The 20,738-nt window shown below is 41.7% G+C and overlaps 1 protein-coding gene across 1 annotated transcript in view; it reads right to left on the bottom strand.

Annotated features, from left to right (window-relative positions):
* The window catches only part of FANCC (Fanconi anemia complementation group C), a 209,383-nt gene that overhangs the window by 107,417 nt on the left and 81,228 nt on the right, over positions 1 to 20,738 (bottom strand). The window lies entirely within an intron of this gene.

Genomic DNA, 20,738 nt, shown 5'->3' on the forward strand with positions numbered 1-20,738 from the left:
TGAGGCGGAAGGATCGTCGGAGCCCAGCAGGTCGAGGCTGCGGTGGCCGGGAGCGCCCATTGCACTCCCAGTCTGGGTGATGGAGTGAGACTCTAACTCAAAAGGAAAAAAAAAAAATAGAAAATGCATTTTTAAATATTCAACATGTGATAGGGTGATAACAGCAAGATATCATTCATCCATGGAAACGTCAAATGAACAACTACAGACTGAATAAAAAACAAGTCACAAGAGACTGAGGGAGCTCTAGAAATCAGCCAAGGATCTGCAGCAACCAAGAAAAAAGCCGCGCTAAGAATGACAGGACAAGTCATGGTGTTCTTGCTGGCACTTGCCTACCCTCTCAGAAAGTATGAATTTCGGCCGGGTGTAGTGGCTCAAACCTATAATCCCAGCACTTTGGGAGACTGAGGCCAGAGGACTGCCTGAGCTAATGGGTTCAAAACCAACCTGGGCAGCATGGTGAGAATTCATCCCTACAATAAATTTTTTAAAATAGCCAGGCGTGGTAGTGCATGCCTATAGTTCCAGCTACTTGGAAAGCTGAGGCAGGAGGATCGCCAGAGTCCAGCAGGTCGACGCTGGGGTGGCTGTGAGCGTGCCACTGCACTCCAGCCTGGGCGACAGAACGAGACTCTAACTCAAAAAAAAATAAAAAAATATGAATTATAAAAGAAAAAATTGACAAATATAGACTTTATTAAAATTTAAAACCAACTGCACTTTCATGAACACCATTTAAAAAAATGAAAAAGCAAGCCACAAACTGAGTGAATATTTTCTCTGAACACACATATTTGAGAAAGGAACAGTATGTGAAATATAAAAAGTACTCTTATACCTTAATAAGAAAATAAATATTTTAGCCGGGATCGGTGGCTCCGCCTGTAATCCCACGCTTTGAGAGGCTGAGGTGAGTGGATTGTCTGAGCCTGTGGGTTTGAGACCCGCCTGGGCAACTTGGCAAGACCACAATAAATCAAAAATTAGCCGGGTGTGGTAGCGCTTGCCTGTAGTTCCAGCTACTTGGACAGCTGAGGTGGTAGGATCGCCGGAGCCCAGCAGGTCGAGGCTGCGGTGGCCAGGAGTGGCCACTGCACTCCAGTATGGGCGACAGAGTGAGACTTCAACTCAAAAAAAAAAAGAAAAGAAATATTTTTTAAAGGGCAAAATATTTGAATAGACACTTCACAAAAAAACATAGAAGCACATGAAAAGATGCTCAATGCCAACCCATCAGGGAAATTCATATTAAAACCACTACACATCCACAAAAATGACTAAGATAAAAGCAATGACAATACTAAGGGTTGGTGAATATGTAGAGCTACTAAAACTCTCATACTTTGCTGGTGAGAACATAAACCACTTGGTGGTTTCTTATAATATTAAACATTTACTATCACACAGTCCAGCAATTCCAATCCTAAGCATTTATGCAAGAGAAATGAAAACGTTAGACTATAAAAAAACTTTTACAAGAATGCTCAAGACAGGTGCTGGTGCCTATGTATAGCCCTAGCTACTCAGAAGGCTGAGATGGGAGGATCACTCAAGCTCAAGAGTTCAAGTCCGGCTTGGGCAGCATAGTGAAGTCCCGTCTCAAAAAAAAAATGTCCACAGCAACTTGCTAATAATAGCCAGAAATTAAAACAATCCAGATTACTATAAACCAGTGAATGAATAAACAAACTGGCATACTGATACAAGAGAACATTCCCGAACAATTAAAAATAATCAACTACTCATATAAGCTACCACACGGATAAATCTTAAAAACATGACATTAAATAAGAGAAGCAAGACACAAAAAGTATGCACAATATTATTCTGTTTATATGAAATCACAGAAAAGAAAAAGTTAACCTCTGGTGACAGAAAGCAGCTCATTGGCTAACTAAGGCCAAAGCTGGAAGAAATATTGGCTATAAAAGGACAACAGAGAAATTTTGGGAGTGGTAGAAATGTCTTATTTCTTGATTGTGGTAGTGGTTATAGGGTATATACATTTTTCAAAACTATCAAATTGAACACTTACAAAGAGCACATTTTATTGTATGTAAAAATTTTCCTTAATACAGTTGTATTTTAAAAAATAATATCATAACCACAATAATATATTACTATTACATAATTATATGTAGTAAAAGCAATAAATTAAAAGGAAAACACATTTGTGATTCCACAATTCTAATAAAGTTTTTCCATTTTCTGTTTCCTTTTAATTTTGCATATATTTTGCACAGCAGTTATTATTTTGTATAAAAAATTTGCATCCAGCTTTTTTATATTAAATAATTTTTCATATTTCATAGGTTATACAAAATAAAAACATAATATTTCATCAAGCAGATATGCTATAATTTGGTTATTCACCAATACCTAGATATTTAGACTGTTTCTCATTTTTTCTGATTATAAAATATATTACGGCCAGGCTCGGTAGCTCAGCCTGTAATCCTTGCACTTTGGGAGGCTGAGGTAAGAGGACTGTCTGAGCCTAGGAGTTCGAGACCAGCCTGGGGAACTTGGTGAGACCTCATCTCTACAATAAATCAAAAAGTTAGCCTGGAGTGGTACAGCATGCCTGTAGTCCTGTAGTTCCAGGTACTTGGAAGGCTGAGGCAGAAGGACTGCCTGAGCCCAGCAGGTCGAGGCTACGGTGGCCATACGCGTGCCACTGCACTCCAGCCTGTGCAAGAGGGTGAGATTTCAGTTAAAAAAAACAATTACAATGAACACCTTTCACATATAAAGATCGTTTCTTAACTTAAATATTGCTTTGGATAAATTCCCAGGAGCCATGGATGACTTTTTTTTTTTTTTCATTTAAAAACATTTTCCGGTCAGGATTGGTCCCAGCTCTTTGGGAGGCTGAGGAGAGTGGACTGCCTTAGCCGGTGGGTTCGAGACCAGCCCAGGCAACTTGGTGAGACCTTGCATCTACAATAAAGTAAAATAATTAGCCGGCCGTGGTAGCGCATGCCTGTAGTTCCTGCTACTTGGAAGCCTGAGAAGGATGGACTGCCAGAGCCCAGTAGGTCTACGTTGTAGTGGCCATGAGCATGCCATTGTACTCCAGCCTGGGTGATGGAGTGAGACTCCAACTCAAAATAAATAAATAAATAATGAGAACATTTTTCATTTTAGAAATTGTATGAGTTTGCTAAAGCTGCTGTAACAAAGTACCACAAACTGAGTGGCTTAAATCATAGAAATTTATTGTCTCACAATCCTGAATGTCTCACATTCTCAGAACAAGTGTCATCAGGATTGGTGCCTTGTGCGGGCTGGGCTGTGAGGAAAATTCTGTTCCCCGCCTCTCCCCTAGCTCCTGTGGCTTCCTGGCAATCTCTGGTATTCTTTGGTGTGTAAGAGTATCACCCTAATCTTATCTTCACAAAGCGTTCTCCCTGTGCGCATGCTTCTGTGTTCAAATTTCCCCTTTTTAGTAAGATACCAGTCATACCGAATATCTTACTAACCTAATCCAGTATGACCTCATCTTAACTAGTCAAATCTGTAATGATCCTTGAGATAGTTGGACACTTGTCACCTCCAAATCTCATGTTGAAATGTGATCCCCCCTGTTAGAGGCAGAGACTAGTGGGAACTGTTCAGTCATGGGAGTGGATCCTTCATGAAAGGCTTGGTGGCCTCCCTGTAGTAACGGGTGAGTTCTTGCTCCGTTCTCACCTGAGGTCTGGCTGTCAGAAAGACTCTTGGTGCCCTACCCCTCCTTCTCCTCTCTTGCTCCTTCCTCACCATGTGGCATGCCAAGTCCCCTTGCTGTCGGCAATGAGTAAAAGCGTCCTAAGGCCGCAGCAGAAGCCCAGCAGATGCTGGCACCATGTTCCTTGCACAGCTGACACAACCACAAGCCAAACCAACCTCTTTTCTTAATAAATTACCCAACCTCAGGGATTCCTTTAGAGCGATGCAAAACGAACAAACACAATCCTATTTACAAATAAGGTCATATTCTGAGGTACTAGGGGGTTGGTACTTCACATATGAATTGGGGAGAGCATAAATTAAACTCGTAAGTAATACAGATTTATTGTTTAAAACTCTGAAGTAGAAAGACATAATGAAAAGGTGAAGACTATTTTCAGTCTCCACCAAGCTGTTCCACAGAAGTAATCACTATTAACACCTTTACTTCTCTCACATTTGAATAATATCTCAACCTCCCACAAACCAGCATTTCTTGCTGCTGATGTACCACAGATTAAATCTAGCAGGTAAATTTGTATTCACTAAAAATGGTGGAGGAGTGGCCTCTGAACACCCCAACATTTAATGTTTGTTTGGTTTTTTTTACTTGATGAATCTCTGCAGGGTCCCTGGGATGCCTCAGAATCACAGAATCACACATTCTAGAGCTAAAAAGTCTCAGAGATAGCCTGGGTTTAAGCTGGTGGTAATGTATTTTTCAAGTGGTTTTAGAGTCATGCCTAGGCCCAACATGGTCTACCACTCAATACCTAGCAAATTGCTTCTCTAAATTTATCTCATTTATATAACACGGTAAATTATCTACCTTCATGAAGTTATGAATACTTGATGCAACAATGCATGTATGGTACACACTAAGCACTCAATTAATAGTTTAACACTATCTTTTTGAAAATTATTTTTTAAATGTAATTGTGGTAAAAAGAATATATAATATAAAAGTTACCACCTTAAGCATTTTAAAGTAGACAGTTCAGTAGTGTTAAGTATATGCACACTGCTGTACAAGAGATCTCCAGAACGTTTTCATCTTGCAAAGCTAAAACTCTGTATCCATCAAACCACTCCCCTATTTCCCTCTCTCCCTCAGCTCCTGTTCTACTTTCTGTTTCTAAAAAATTTAACTGCTTTAGATATTTTCTGTAAGTGAAATCATACCGTATTTGTTATCCTTTTTTTAATATATAGAAATAAGAGCATGTAGTTTATAAAAGATCTTACTAGCACAGCCTGGACAGATCTAGATTTTCTGATTCCTTAAGGAGTGACTCATCTGAGGCTATTTTGTAGTTTCAGCTGAACTATGAAAGCCTTCTGATAGCCAGAATTTTTATAAGTACTCCTTATGTCTACTATAGAGTAGAGTACTATTTAAAACCACAAAGCTTTTAAAAGACCTGGAAATCACTATTTATGGGTTTAAATATCCCTGGTTGCTTTGCCATGCTGCTAATTTACAGAAACTCCAATGTGGTCAATATTAAACAGAACCAGGTCAGATAGGAACAATAGTCAGGCTAAGACAAAGTATAATAGTCTCTAGGTCAAAAAGAGTAAGCCAGTTATAGTTACCAGCTCACAATGCCTGGATCCTAGGAGGGATAGCAGCCCCCTAAAGAAATACACCTGTGGCCCGGGAAACAAGCGAACCTCAAAACAGATGTAGGGCTCCGCAGCCCATGTAGTGCAGACTTCTACGCTTCCCTCGCCAGTGGCTGTTCACCAAGAAATACCTCCCACTAGAGACACGATCGTTTAATTTACTTTTCACAGGGATTTATCCCTAAATGTTCCATGGAGCACCACTCAGGAGATTTAGATTGAAATACAGTGAGTCTATGTCTTAGAAACATATATCTGAAATATACAGACCAAGAAATTCATTTCACTTCAGACTGAGGTTATGGCATAACAAGAGAAGCAGGGGACAGGACAGGGCTGGAGGACAGAGAAGGGGATCTGGTCAATGTTCTATTAGCCAAGGCAACCCAATTAAAGTTATGGTTTAATGAAAAAAGCCTACATGACCATAAAACAAAAATTAAACAAATAAACCGAAAATGTAAAACAGGTCATCCGGAGAACATCACTAAACATCTCAAACATCCTGCACCTAATTGGCAATAAATGTCTTGATCTGGCCTATCCGAGCAGTGGCAGCTTACTAAAAAACAATCTGATACAATTTAAAGTTATAATAAGCAGAATTCCATCCACATGAAATGAAAAAAACAGAATAAAACAAACCCCCCAAACAAATTTAAAACCTAGCCAGGAACACAAATGGTATCTCATTTTATTCTTTTAAAGGAAGCTAATTTTCATTATGGGAAGTTGAATAAGAAGTCCAACATATTCATATCAATGACTCAGGATACAGTTATCATTCTCCCCAAAATATGCACATATTAAGACACAAAAAACATAATTAGACTTAAGGTATGGACTGAAGTGCTGATCACACCGGATGGAACTGAAATACTTGGAAATGAGAATAGCAGTGACTTCCACATTTTCCAGAGCCCGGCAAAATGCTAAATACCATACTTATGTTGCAACACTATGAAATGCTGAGGAATGTTATTACACTAAATAAAAACATGATATTTAATAAAGCAATACCAATCTGTGGATTTACTAAATACACTTGTTTTATTTAGTAGCCTACTACCGATTCTATGCCCTAATACAGCATGACAGAAAGTTCTGTAGTTTCCACAACTCCAGGGAAAATACATTGACAAAAATCATAAAGGCAACTTTCCACAGTTTCTCTTTCTTACATGCCTGCTTCCAGCCACTTTTACTCAGTAGCAGAGAAGAGGGGAAAAAAGGAGGATTCAATTTATATTGCCTTCCCTGAACTACAGTGCTGGTATGGAAAATGACACCAAAAGGCAGTAAGGATAACAGAAGAGAAGACAGGGTCTCTCCAGGCCACCAGGACCACAATACAGACAGTGATACAGGGAGCTGCTGGGACTGTCTTCTGCTCCTCCCTCTAGAAAATTCTAGTGGCTTCTTTCACTGAGCTCACCACCTCTTACCCTTACCTCTCTCAGGAAATGTTGTAAGTTTAACCACAAAACCTAGGCGTTGTCTCTTCAAGGGAAAAAAACTGCCAGCTATCCAAAGAAGACAGAATGTCCACCCGCTCCCCAGGAGAGCAACGCAGAGAAGGAATAGTTTTGGTATCTGTGAAGGATGCTGTAATGGGACAGCCATGCCATCTTCAGGTGTCTCTGCCTGGCCCCGGGTCACACCCCTGGTCTCACAGTGGCCACATCCCAGTAACTGATGGAGGAAGTGGCATCAAGGCCCGGCCTTTCTGCCCCAGCATAGGAAAGCTTTTACAGGTCCGCCAAGTCTATTCCTGCATGCACGGCAGAGGGCTCTGCGGAGTTTGCACGGCAGCTAAACTTTCTCCTCTGCCCAACACTGTCTCCCCTCTTTCCCCTCCACAACCGTTCTTCCCCAAAGTATTCCCTGCACACTCATCGCCATCTCAAAGTCAGACTGCCAGCCTAGGATGCCATCCCTCAACCCCCTCACTCTCTCCTCTCCAGAACTGTCTAACCTGCAGAAAGGACATGGCCTGACCTACTGCTGCGCCACACTTGGCCGGGCAGGATCATTCCCAGCTAGGTAGGCTTCTGGTGGATCAGTTCACCGGTGCCTGGTGGATTTGTCTGCCAGAGGGAGCCAACCGAACCACAGACATAAGCTACATTCTTGAATCTGTTTTAGGAGTAAAGGAACTGCCCAACTGCCTGTCCCTGGTATCTTATTTCTCCACTGGTTCCTAACACAAGAGAAGAAAGAGGTGTTATTGGCCCCAAAACCTCACTGTCCATCACTGCTTTGCTCTCTCTTCCCTAACATCTAAATAGTGCCAAGCCCTACCCTCCTGTACTCGAGTGCACTTTCAACACAGAAGCCACCATCTTATTTATATTTATATAAGCGTCCTCCCAACCCTCGTTTAAATCTTTCAGTGAAAAGTCTTGCCTTCCAGGTCATATGAATTCTTTAATATGAGTCATCTGTCCCATCAAGAACTGGTCCTAGCTAAACTTCCACAAGTATCTAACATTTGATAAATGGAATGGCCTGTTCTTACTACCATTAGCAGGAAGACTTTTTCTCGCTTTCTTTGCTCACCTCAAATCACTCTCAGCTCTCCTAAGACCATGCAGCCCTGGGTCTCTGCTCACCTGGGCCCCTGCTCAGCTGGGCCCCTGTACTTCAAGCTGCAAGCTCAACCGTCCTCCTCTGGAAGGCTCTAGATCACCCTGCAACTCCTCTGCACCCCACAGCGAAATGTCTCTCCCATCTCTCTAGGCTACCACAGCATCTTCTGCATGCCAGTCTGTTCTTCCACTTATTCTGCTGCAAGATCCTCAAGGTCAAACGTGCCCCAAACCAAACTCATTTTCCGATCTTAATTTCCGCTTCTTTCCTTGAGTACCCCCCTCTCCAGCCTGACCAGGGACTACTTTTTCTTGGCCATGCCCAGCCTTTCATCCATCCATTTTCTTCTTCTACATGGAAATGCCCCTCTACCCACCCCACCCCACCCCACGACATTTTACCACTTAAAATCCTATTAATTTATTTACTGGTTCAGCAATAATTACTGAGTGCTTACTGTGTGCTGGGCACTGACCTAGGCTTTAGAACAAGGTCTCTGCTGTCACAGAACATGTAGCTAGTTGGGAGGTAATGGGAGACCAAAAAACCCAATATGTCAGGGAGTGATCAGCACTAAGAATATTACATCAAAGTGAGAAGAGTGAGGATCTATGGATGATGAGGACGGCCTGAGAGAGGTGCTAGAAGGACACATGGGACACATGGGAAAGAGCTGTAGAAGCAGACACGTGAACCTGGGGAAGAAGTTGCCAGGTGCACATGGGACACAGCAAGGAGTGGGGAAGGAGTTGCTGAGTGCACGGAGGGAACAGCAGAGAGTTGCTGGGTGCACGTGGGGAACAGCAAGGAGACCACTGGCTCAAGAGAAGTGAGAAGGCAGAAGAGAAGATCAGCAAGCCCCCAAGGACAGGTCATGAAGAGCCCCATGAGCCTTGCAAGCATGCATGGACTATGCATTTCACTCTAAATGAGACAGAAACCCACCAGAGGATTTTGAGCAGAGGTGCTTTTTAAAAACAAATTCTTCTGGCTGAGACTATAGGAGAGCAAGAGTGGAAAAAGGAAGACAGATGAGGGACCCTACGATGGTCCCAGAGAGGGTAACAGTGGCGTGGACGGAGGCAGAAGCAGAAAAGTTGGTGAGAAGCGATCAGGTTCTAGGGACATGTCACAGACAGAATCGACAAGTCTGTTGGTAGACTGGATGTGACAGAAAAAGGGTAGTCAGGGATGACTCCAGGGTTTTTTATCTGAGTAACAGGAACAGTGAAGTTGTTTTTAACTGGGTTAGGGAAGCCTGTGGGAGGAGCACGTTTTGGGGGAAAGATCAGAAATTCAACAAAAGCTAAAATTGACAGGTGGGACTTTATCAAACTGAAAAGATTTTGTACAGCAAAGGAAACTATCAAAAGAGTGAAGAGACAACCCACAGAAAGGGAAAAAATAATTGCATGCTGACAAAGGTCTAACATCCAGGATCTACAAGGAACATAGACACTTATTAGAGGAAGACATACAAGCAGCCAACAAACACCTAAAAAAATGCTCAGCCTCACTAATCATCAGAAAAATGTAAATCAAAAATACAATAAGACACCACCTAACACTGGTAAGGATGGATATCATTAATAAATCAAAAAAACAGGGGCTGACACGGCTGTGGAGAAAAGGGAATGTTTCTATACTGTTGGTGGGAATGTAAACTAGTTCAACCTTGTGCAAAGCAGTGTGGCATCTTCTCAAAGAACTGAATATTGAGCTTCCATACATTCCAGCAATCCCTCTTCTGGGAATATACCCAGAGGAACATAAATCATCTTACCAAAAAGACATCTGCACATGTATATCGTAGCACTACGCAAAAACATAGAACCAATCCAGATGCCTGTCAAAAGTGGAGTGGATAAAGAAAATGTGGTACATATACATGACAGAATAATATGCAGCCGTAAAGAAGAACAAAATCATGACCTTCTCAGCAACAGGGATGCAACTGGAGACCACTATACTAAGTGACCTATCACAGAAACAAAGAACTGAATACTGCATACTCTCACTCATAAGCGGTGCCTGATCACTGGTCACACAAGCACAAGTGTGAGATTGGCAGATGCTGGACACTGCTAGGAAAGGGACGGGGGCATGTGACAACACACTGGGTACATGGTCTACTATCAGGGAAAGAGGGCCAGCCAGAAGCCCAAACTTCATCTCCATGCACCTTACTTATGGAGTAAATCCTCACTTGTACCCTACAACTCTAAAATAAAATAAAAAATAAAAAGGAATTCATCTTGGACATGTTTAGTTTAAGACAATGGACATCCAAGTGGAGATGTCAAACAGGCAGTTAGGTATGTGGCATTCAGGAAAGAGGCTGAGTCTGGAGATGGAAGCTTAGGACTCGTCAGTGTGTGAATGTACACGCATGCACATGTGTGTGCACATGCACGCATGCACACACACACATTCTCTCTCACTCAGCAATGTATATTTCTATCATGGCTCTTTCCACATTTGATCATGTAACAGGTTGATCTCATAACAAAACAGAATTCTGAGTAATCTACAGTTTAGGAAGAAGAGACAAAATTCTGAATTATTAAAATGTAATCAATTTTATACATTCAGTAGCTTTTTATTTTGTGCCTGTTATGAGCTAGGACTAAAATGCTGAACAAAAAGACATGGCCCAATTCTGTGGAATTTTGTGTTTGGTAAGATGGCAAATACTATTTAAATGGTTGCTTCCTTCATTATTTCAGTAGAAGAAAAAAATTGTTTTACGTGTTCAATTCATAAATTAATGCAGGTATTTTTTCCAGGCCCCAATGAAGAGATTTTGCCCTGTGCTGTCCCCAGCAAAGGACGCTAGTGAAAGAGCTCTGTCTGGTGAGCCAGGGTTCTGTACCAGTGTAGCGTAGCTATGGTGCAATCACACGTCACTTACTGTGGAATCTCAACTGCTTTTTGTACAAATGAGTGGTTTCTCAGGTCAGGACTGGCTTCATGGGTGAGAAATCTTTGGAAACACATACCTTACTTTCTACAATGCATCTGAACCATGGATAATAAAGGACCACAGTTTTCAGTGCAAAACTATTTAACCTTATCAGGAGAAATTTTTTTTGTAGCTTCACCTCATTTTCACAGTCTGATTCATTTATTATTTCTATTTTTAGAATAAACCTTTGAATTCTGCAAGTCATACGAATATTACTTTTTAGAACATTAGTTTATCCTTGTGTTTTATATTTCTGAGACAACCTACATGCAATGTTTGCAGAAAGTAAAAAACCAAGTCCATCAGATATCTAAGCTATGCTAGTTTTTCAAAGGTGGTTGCAAAGTTTTCTAAAAATAACAAAGCATCAAGAGCACACTTTATTTGTAAGCTCAAAATGTGAAGAATAAAGAGTTCATGATTAACTTAAAGAAGAACTTTCATGGGGATGCAAATCAAAGAAAGTAATATTTTAAAGAGAAATGTAGATACCAGTCCCTTACTATTTGGTAAGTTATAGCACGGATTAAAGGTGGCACATGGAGGTCGGTTTCTCTTTCGGCAAGCTCTTGTGGTGAGGTCCAATTACTGGGTTTAAGTCATTTCAGCCTACCACCACGCAAAGGAGTGGGAAGTGGGAAGCTGTATTGTGAACTCACTTTAGGGTTGTGCAAAAGAGTAAAAAAGACTGAGGCTGGGAAGAACGATGCCCTCTTTAACAAACGCATCTTCCATAATGTGCAGTGGTGGAAAAACAACTATGAATCAAGTATGAATTAAAGCAGCTTCTGAGAAATTGTAAGGACTTTGTTAAATTCGCTACTTATTCATAATAACCTTTGAATAGATAAGATTTTTTTCCTGTATTTGAGTCCGTGTATTCATGAGCTTCAAAACTCTTAAAAAAAAAAAAATGTCCCAAACTAAGAATGTTATCTCAGGACATTGTTGGTTTTAAGTAACAAAATCCTGAACTAAACTGCCTCAAACAGAAAAGGGACTATATTAGACCATTTAAGTACAGGAGAGCTTCATCCAGGATCCAAACAATGTGATTATGACCTGTTTTTTCCCTTCCTCTTTTACTCAGCTATGTTTTTCCAGGGATGTTCTGATCTCAAGATCTCACAATGACCAAAAGTAACTTCAGGGACTATGTGCTACTTAATTCATGTTAATCAGAAAAGACACAATCCACTTCTCGATCCTGTAAGCAAAAGTTATAGGCCTAAATCTCACTGGCCTTGGCTGGATTCATTCTGACCAACCACTGTGGCTAGGAGAACGGAGAAGCTTATTAGCTAAGGCAGGTAGGACGCATTCCAGGAGCTAAGTAAGATAACTCTTACCCAAAATGAACCATCCACACCTGGGAAATTGAGGATACTATCAAGAAGGTGGGAAAGAAAAGGAGATGGATACTGGGAAAGCAATTAATAAATGTCCACTATACATGCACATATGAAAATTCAATGAACCAATCGTCTTTAAAAAAAACTTCTTGTAGAAAGTCAAGCAAATAGAATACAGGTATGAAAAAATATCAGTATTGTGTTTGCTATTTAAAGTAATATAAAAACTGAGTGGATGGAGCTATGAAGGGGAAGTCTCCAACATCTGGCCTTGTCCTTGAACTTCACCTTGCCTCTGCTCTTTTTTCACTAATCACCCTAGAGAAGTATGGTATTTTCCTTTTTAAACTACCATTCATATCCCAGCTGGACCAGGCTAGCAAGGGTAGACAGCCATTCCAAGCAGAGGGAGGGGAATGGGCACCAAGTACAAATCTGTGCATAGGTTTGGCCTTCTGAAGCCAGTGTGGCAGGCTCCTAAGATGTGGGAAGATCAAGAAGTGACTTTCATGGTATGTGGCTGCAGAATATGGGAAACGGAAAGATATTAGGGTTGGAAGAGGGTTAAGGGAAGCTGCATCTACCAAGGTAGAATGTGGATTTTATTCATTAGACTAGTGGCTAATAAAGTCAGGGATGTGCACTCCAAGTGGCGCACAAGATAAACCACTGAGATGTGAAAACAATATTAGAACGTGTATATGTATGAAGAAATTAAGCTGACATAATATTTCATAAATGGATTGGCAGTACAGCCTCAGCCAGTGTAGATGTCCGATGGCCTCATGTCACAAGCAGTCCAAGCGGTAAACTGAGGGAAGAGTAAGGACTCCACCTCACAGAGGGCTGCCAGGAGCCCCTCAGGCCCTGGTATCCTCTCAGGACACACATTACAGTTTCTATGTGACCCGTGGGCAAGATCTGCTGATTATGCTAAGTAAAGTAACCATCAGATGGACACCCGGTGGGCTTCAACAGATCCCCACAAAGAAAGCAAAGATTAAAAATATTACTACGAATACAACCTAAGTGAACAACTGGAAATGGTAGAGCTGGCATTTCTGTAAGCTACACATCAGCATCATTAACAGGTTAAGCTAGACCAAATGTGGTGGCTCACATCTATAATCCCAGCACTTTGGGATTCAAGGCCAGCCTGGTCAACATAATAAGACCTCGCCTCTACAAAAAGGAAAAAAAAAATTAGCTGGGTGGCACACAACTGTGGTCTCAGCTACTCAGGAGGCTGAGGCAGGAGGATTATTTGGGCACAGGAGCTTGAGGTTGTGGTAAGCCGTGATCATGCCACTGCACTCCAGACTGAGTGACAGAGTGGGACCCCAACTGAAAAAAAAAAAGGTTAAGCTAAGTTAAGTTAGCTGGGCACAGTTGCCCATGCCTGTAGTCTCAGCCACCTGGGAGACTGGCATATGAAGATCACTTGATTCCAGCAGCTGGAAGTTACAGTGAGTATGATCATGGCTCCGATCTAGCCTAGGCAGCAGAGCATGACCCTGTCTCTAAAAACAGAAAAACAAAAACAAGCCGGGCTTGGTGGCTCAGCCTGTAATCCCGCGCCTTTGGGAGGCTGAGGTGAGTGGATTGCCTGAGCCCGCGGGTTAGAGACTCACCTGGGCAGCGAGACCTCATCTCTACAGTAAATCAAAAAATCAGCCGGGCGTGGTAGCGCATGCCTGTAATTCCGGCCACTTGGAAGGCTGAGGCGGAAGGATCGCCGGAGCCCAGCAGGTCGAGGCTGTGGTGGCCGGGAGCGGCCACTGCACTCCAGTCTGGGTGACAGAGTGAGACTTCAACTCAAAAAAAAAAAAAGAAGGTTAAACTAGTAAGAAGTTGTCAAAAAAGTTTTGATGGTATCAGCAAGATGATTTGAAATAATGAATTTATATAACGTACCATTCATTCATTCATATCATATATTCATTAAGTCATTCAAAAAATTTATACTGTGCCAGGTACCATTCAAATTTGTAAACAACTTGTAAAAATAAATTTTGCCCTAAGCATATGGTGGTCATTGAGAGTCTCACCAAATTGATTACAATGCCAAACAAAATCCCACAAGCTGTTTTGTGTTTTGGTGAAAACTGACAAGCAGATTCTAAAATGTATGTAATGGTAACACAAAATTCCAATATTAGCCACGATTGTCTTGATGAAGAAGAACAAGATGGAAGAAGAACTTCCTCCTGAATAGCAAGATAACATGGCATTGGCGCAAAGAGAGTATATCAGTCAGAGTTCTCCAGAAAACAAAAGAACCACTAAGACACACACACACACACACACACACACACACACACACACACACACACACACACACACACAGGGACTTATAAGAAACTGGCTGAGGAGAGTCAATGGTATCGTTCCAGGCTGAGTTAAAAGCCTGAGAACTGGTATAGTTTCAGTCCAAAACCCAGCAGGCTTGAGACCCTGATGTTCCAGTTTATGTTTGAAGAAAGAAAAAAGGAACATCTCTCTAACTCAGGCAAGTATCAGCCTTTTGTTCTACTCAGGCCTTCAACTGATGGAATTCAGCCCATCTACATTAGGAAAGCAATCTGCTTTACTCAGGTGACCAATTTAAATGCTAACCTCACCCAAAAAACACTCACAGAAACATCCAGAATAATGTTTGAACAAATATCTGGGCACCTTGTGGTCTGTTCAAGTTGATATATAAAATTAACCACTACAGATAGACAAGACCAATAGAGAGTTTCAGGATCACACCAACATACAAAGATTTATGAGGAAGATACCACCACAAATCAGGAAATGATTTTTTAATAACAGTATTGAGCAATGAGCTAACAATGTGGTAACAAAATGAAAACAGAATCCTACCTCAGACCATACAAAAAAACAATTATAGGGTGATCAGTGACCTACAAGGAAAGGAAAACCAATATGCTTTTAAAAGATAAACACATAAGAAGATAATAGGGAAGATCTTTATGACCTTGGAATGAGGGGAAATTTCTCAAATAAGAGACAACATAATTAACCACAAAGGAAAAGACTGATAAATTTGGCTACAATGCAATTTGAAGTATTTCTTCTTTAAAAGACAAACCATGAGTGGAGGAGGGGAAGCTGCAACACAGACTTTAGAGAAAAGGTCCCATATCAGCACGTATAAAGAATTTCTACAAATATGAAAGACATCAAGTAGACAAATGATTTAAAAACTTGAACAGGGGCCAGGCTCAGTGGCTCTGCCTGTAATCCCAGCACTTTGGGAGGCCAAGGCGAGTGGATTGCCTGAGCCGACGGGTTCGAGACCAGCCCGGGCAACTTGGCGAAACTTTGTCTCTACAATAAATCAAAAATTAGCTGGGCATGGTAGCACATGCCTGTAATTCCGGCTACTTGGAAGGCTGAGGCAGAAGGATTGTAGGAGCCCAGCAGGTCGATGTTGGGCTGGCTATGAGTGTGCCACTGCACTCCAGCCTGAGCGACGGAGTAAGACTCCAAATCAAAGAAAAAAATAAACTTGAACAGGAATTTCACAAAATAGGTGTTCAACTCCAGGGAACTATAGATTAAAACCATAATAGAAACTATCACACATATCCATCAGAATACCTTGAACTATGAACATTTGTCAGTATCGAGTGACGTGAGGGCTATAAACTCTCACGTATTGATCATGGGAATTTAAACTGGTACCACTACAATGGAAAGCAACTTACTATAAGCTAATAAAATTAAAACATGCATACCTCACAGCATGCAATTTTACTTTTTATAAAATGCATGCTTTGGACTCTGAATATATGTAAGAGAATGTCCACAGCAAAACTGTTCCTAGTTCTCCCAAACTGGAAACAAATTCCCATCCAAGGTAGAATGAGTAAATTGTGGGATATTAATAAAATGGAATAATATACAGCAACTAAAATGAACAAACTACAACTACATCCAACATCATGAATAAATCTTACAAACATAATATTGAACAAAAATAAATCCAACACAAAAGAACACATACTGTGCTATTCGATTTCTATCAGGTTAAAACAAAAAGCAGACCAGATGGCACAATTAAGTGGTAAAACCGTAAAGTAATGCAATAAAAGCCAGGCTAGTGGTGACTGCTGGAGGGCACCAGAGGGGAAGAGAAACAGGGAGGGCGCATGGTAGGCAGGGAGCACCCAGGGCCTGGGCAACGCTCCTATTTCTTGACGTGGGTGGCAATTACGAGGGTATTTATTTCACAACAGTTGGTTAAGCTTCACATTTATGTTTCATGCACTTTCCTGCAAGTTTGTCAGATTTTGCAAATTAGCCTCTTTTTTTAAAGAAGAATGAAGTAGAGGACTAAAGCAATCTGAATATTTTTTAGAACTGCATTTTGAAAGCTAATAAAGATAGAATACAACACCTGCTGATCTCTGCTCCAAGTATCCTGCTGAGTTTGTTTTTTGCTTGTTTGTTTGTTTTTTGTTTTGTTTCGAGTTGGGGTCTCACTCGGTAGCCTAGATGGGAGGGCAGTGACACGATCATGGCTAACCGCAGCCCTGACCTCCTAGGCTCACATGATCCTTCCTCCACAGCCTCCCAAGTAGATGGGACTCCAAGCATGTGTCACCAGGCCCACCTAATTTTTTTAAATTTTTTTTGTAGAGACAAGATCTTGCTACATTGCCCAGATTGGTCTCTAACTGCTGGGCTCAAGCAGTCCTCCCACCTTGACCTCCCAGAGCTCTGGGATTATAGACGTGAGCCACCATACCCATGCAATCCTGCTGTTTTCGCCAGAATAAAAAATATTGGGCTGGGCATGGTGGCTCAAGCCTGTAATTCCAGCATCTTGGGAGGCTGAGGTGAGGGGACTGCCTACTGCCTGAGCCCATGGGTTTGGGCAACTCAGAAAGACCTCATCTCTACAATAGGTCAAAAAATTAGCTAGGCATGGTAGTGCGTACTTGTAGTTCCGGCTACTTGGAAGGTTGAGGCAGAAGGATCACCGGAGCCCAGCAGGCTGCTGCTGGGGTGGCCATGAGAGTGCCACTGCACTCCAGCCTGGGCGACAAGTGAGACTCCAACTCGGAAAACGAAAAAGAGTGGCACAGTCTTCCCAGAGAACACAGGCATCCCCTAAATTTGGCAGGACCTGGAAGCCTCCCCTTCAATTACAGTCTCTGAGAACAGGCTGCCTTTCCAGGTCCAATGCTGTACTCTTGGCCTCCGTCGTGGAGCTTGGAACAGCAGGTGCTCAAAATATCTGTTTGGAGGATTTACCAGTAAAACTACGTTTTTCAAGAACTAAATATTCCCCAAATATGTGAAAGAGTGCTGTAGTCTTACTCAGCCTCTAAACTGTAATAGCCATTGAAGTGGTGTTAAATGATGGCACATTCGTGGTTATCAGTAGAACTTCAAAAAAAGTATGAAATGTGTTTCTAACATACCATATTATAACACCTGTCAAGCATCAAACAGATTTTTTTCTTTCATCTCTGTGCTAAAAACACAACTCGGTTTAACATTTTCAGATTTATTAATTCATTTGAATTTTTACTGAATTTTATAACTCATAGAAGAAATTCTTGGTTTTTGACTCAGGCCATTTCAATCATACTCATAATGCTCCAGTGACACAGAACAACCCAAGATTTCATTACCACAACTGGAACATCCTAGTACATGGCAGGCACTAAGTAAAGGTCTGTTGGACAAATGAGCAAATATTATTAAAATATGGTTGATACATTATTTTCAAAAGGATACTGAATGACTAGTTACACATTTTAACAGGTGTCATTCTAAAACTTTTATAAAGAAAAAAATCACCTGTAAGATAAAATAAAGCATATCCAAGACTTATACAATTGACTTATAAACCAACTTCTACCTTGTCTTGGTGCATTTATGGCCACCGTGATAAGATTGTGTAGGTGCTGACTGTGATAGCTACATGTCATTAGCTTTAGATTGCTCAGTTACATAATTAATATGTACCTATACATCGTCTTATCAGTTCATATTCTTCACTTCAGGTTTGCCAAGTACAATGAGGAGGAAAACTGTTTTCCCCATCTCCCACGTCCTCAAGAGCTCTCTACTCGCACGTTCTTCTCAGAGCGAAACACGCTCAGGACTTCCTCAGTCTCAGCCAACCCAACCTTAATCTGGCTACCACCTACTCGCGCCCTCCTTCGCTGCCAAGCTTCTTCAAAGAGTAACTAGTTGATCATCTCTCCTTCCTCACTTTCCCATCATTCCTCAATCTGGAGCAAGCTGGCTCTTTCTCTCCACCTCTCACTAAAACGATTCTCACCAAGGTCCTTCCTCTTTGTGGCTCAACTCATGTAGTGCTTCCTGGTCCTTCTGCTTACATTCTGCAGCTGCCCTGTCCAACAGGGTGACCACTCGCCCCAGGTGGCTACCAGGCACCACTTCAATGCAAGGAGTACAATGGCAGAACCGAATCTTTTGTTTTATTTCATTTGAATTAAACTTAAATAAAATATTGTCTTAACATTAACTTTACCTATTTCTTTTCACAGTTCTTAAGGCAGCTCCTGGAAACTTTACCATCATCCATCTAGCACGTGTTTTATTTCTATTGGACAGTGCTGCCCTAAGCAGTAGATATAAGTGGCCACCATCCTTCCTGAGTGCTCCTGCTTTGCTCCTGCTTCTTGGACTCCTTTTATTCTGCAGCATTGCTCACTCTTCCACTTCAAGCCTTCCTGATTCCCCTAGGCCCCTGACTCACCACCCTCTGCCAGAAAATCAGCCCGCTCTCCTTAGAATTGTATGCTCAGCTACTCTCTGAACATCTCCACCTACACCTAAGTATATTGACATTTAAGCTGACATTACATCCTTTGGATATTTACCTTATTAAGAGCTTACAAACTGGGTCCTTCCTCTCCATTTTATTCAAGCCCTCACCATTTTTCACACCACCACAACAATAGCTTCCAAAGTGCTATCGTTGCCCTCTTCCCAGCCAACTTCTTTTTGCTGTCAGTCTCTAAAACTTACACCTGGCCATATGAGCTCTCTGTTCCAGTGCTCTAGTGGTTTCCCTGCTGCCTTCAAGATAAAATAAAAATCTATCATGGTCTTGCATAAGGCTTGGTGTTTGACGGTCTCTCTGGCTTCATGTCTCATCTCCAACCCCACAGGACCCAGAGCTCCAGGCACACCAAGCCCCTGCTGGTCCCGGAATACAACATCCGCTTTCTCACCTTTACATGCTCCTTCTGCGGACAGGAATATTCTCCCTAACTCCATCCCTGCTCTCTTAGCCATCCTTCAAAACTCAGCAAATACGTCGCCTCCCCCAGGAAATGTCTCCAAATCCCCGAGTCTGAGCACGTGTCTGCCCTGTGTCACCATCACACCTGTATACAGCTCTGTCTGTAGCTCAACCATGCTGCCTGCAGTGACCTGGTTACCAGTCTGTGAATTCCCTGAAGGCAGAAATTAAGTGTTTCGACTTTACTTCCCTGCACTATACTTAATAAGTACCTATTAATAAACGGACACAGTTTTAAACAAGAGAAAACCACAGAACAAAACGTAAGGCTAGAAAATTTAAAATAGGCTAATAAAGTCAAGAATTAAATAAATAAATTTAACCTAGTTGCCCTAAAAACACTTTATTAAATGGTCTATTCCAGGACTTAATGAGGTAGCCAGTACAAATTATATGCTAAATAATCATTAAAATATCAAATACTCAACAAACGCAACCATTTAAAAAATTAAGAATGAAATATGCTCTTCTACTTCTACAGCCTTGTTTTTAACACATTCTTTCTTTCCTAACTCTACTTGTCAGTTTCTTCCCATGAAAGTCTTCCTTCCAATGAAAGTTTGGATTCTTTCCTTTCCTTGCCCAATCCCTTCCACTTCTACTGTCCCTTCTATTCTTTCACTCTGCCAAAAAAATACAAATACTGTCTTTACCACCTCTGTTAGCAATTTCGTCTAAAACAAAGGAATTGTAAAAAGCAGTGAATGTAATATCACCAGTCAGATTGATAGACAAAACCATACGCGTGAATCTGGCCGGGTGACTTCATAACACTGAGCAGCTAATCTAAACCATCTGCATCCTAAGTGGGCTCTGACAGGCCTCAGCAAGTCCCCGGGTTGCTGCAGCGAGGGGGGCAGGGGGAGACAGAGGAGAACAGCCTCTAGCTGGTGGTGAGGGCAGCCACAGACAGGCTCACAAAATTTCCAACTCATGCCTGCCCTTCCCGAGGAAGCAGAGCAGACGGGAAGCCTAGGAAACTGTCAGCTATCTGGACCAGCACAGCAGGGAAGCCATGTGACAGTGTGAGCAGCAGTGGCTACAGAGCACCAAGAGCTGGTCTGAGCACACTGGCCAGGTCCTGACTTTAGGACACAAAATAAAGAGTGCTGCTTTCTCCCTGGGCATTGCTGAATTTTCCTGTCACTACAGAATCAATTCTGACAGTGGCAGAAAAGTGCCTGGAGAGATATCA

The sequence above is a fragment of the Carlito syrichta genome, unplaced genomic scaffold, assembly GCF_000164805.1.
Source record: "Carlito syrichta isolate Samal-C Ts95f unplaced genomic scaffold, Tarsius_syrichta-2.0.1 Scaffold303245, whole genome shotgun sequence".
NCBI classification, from domain to species: Eukaryota; Metazoa; Chordata; class Mammalia; order Primates; family Tarsiidae; genus Carlito; species Carlito syrichta.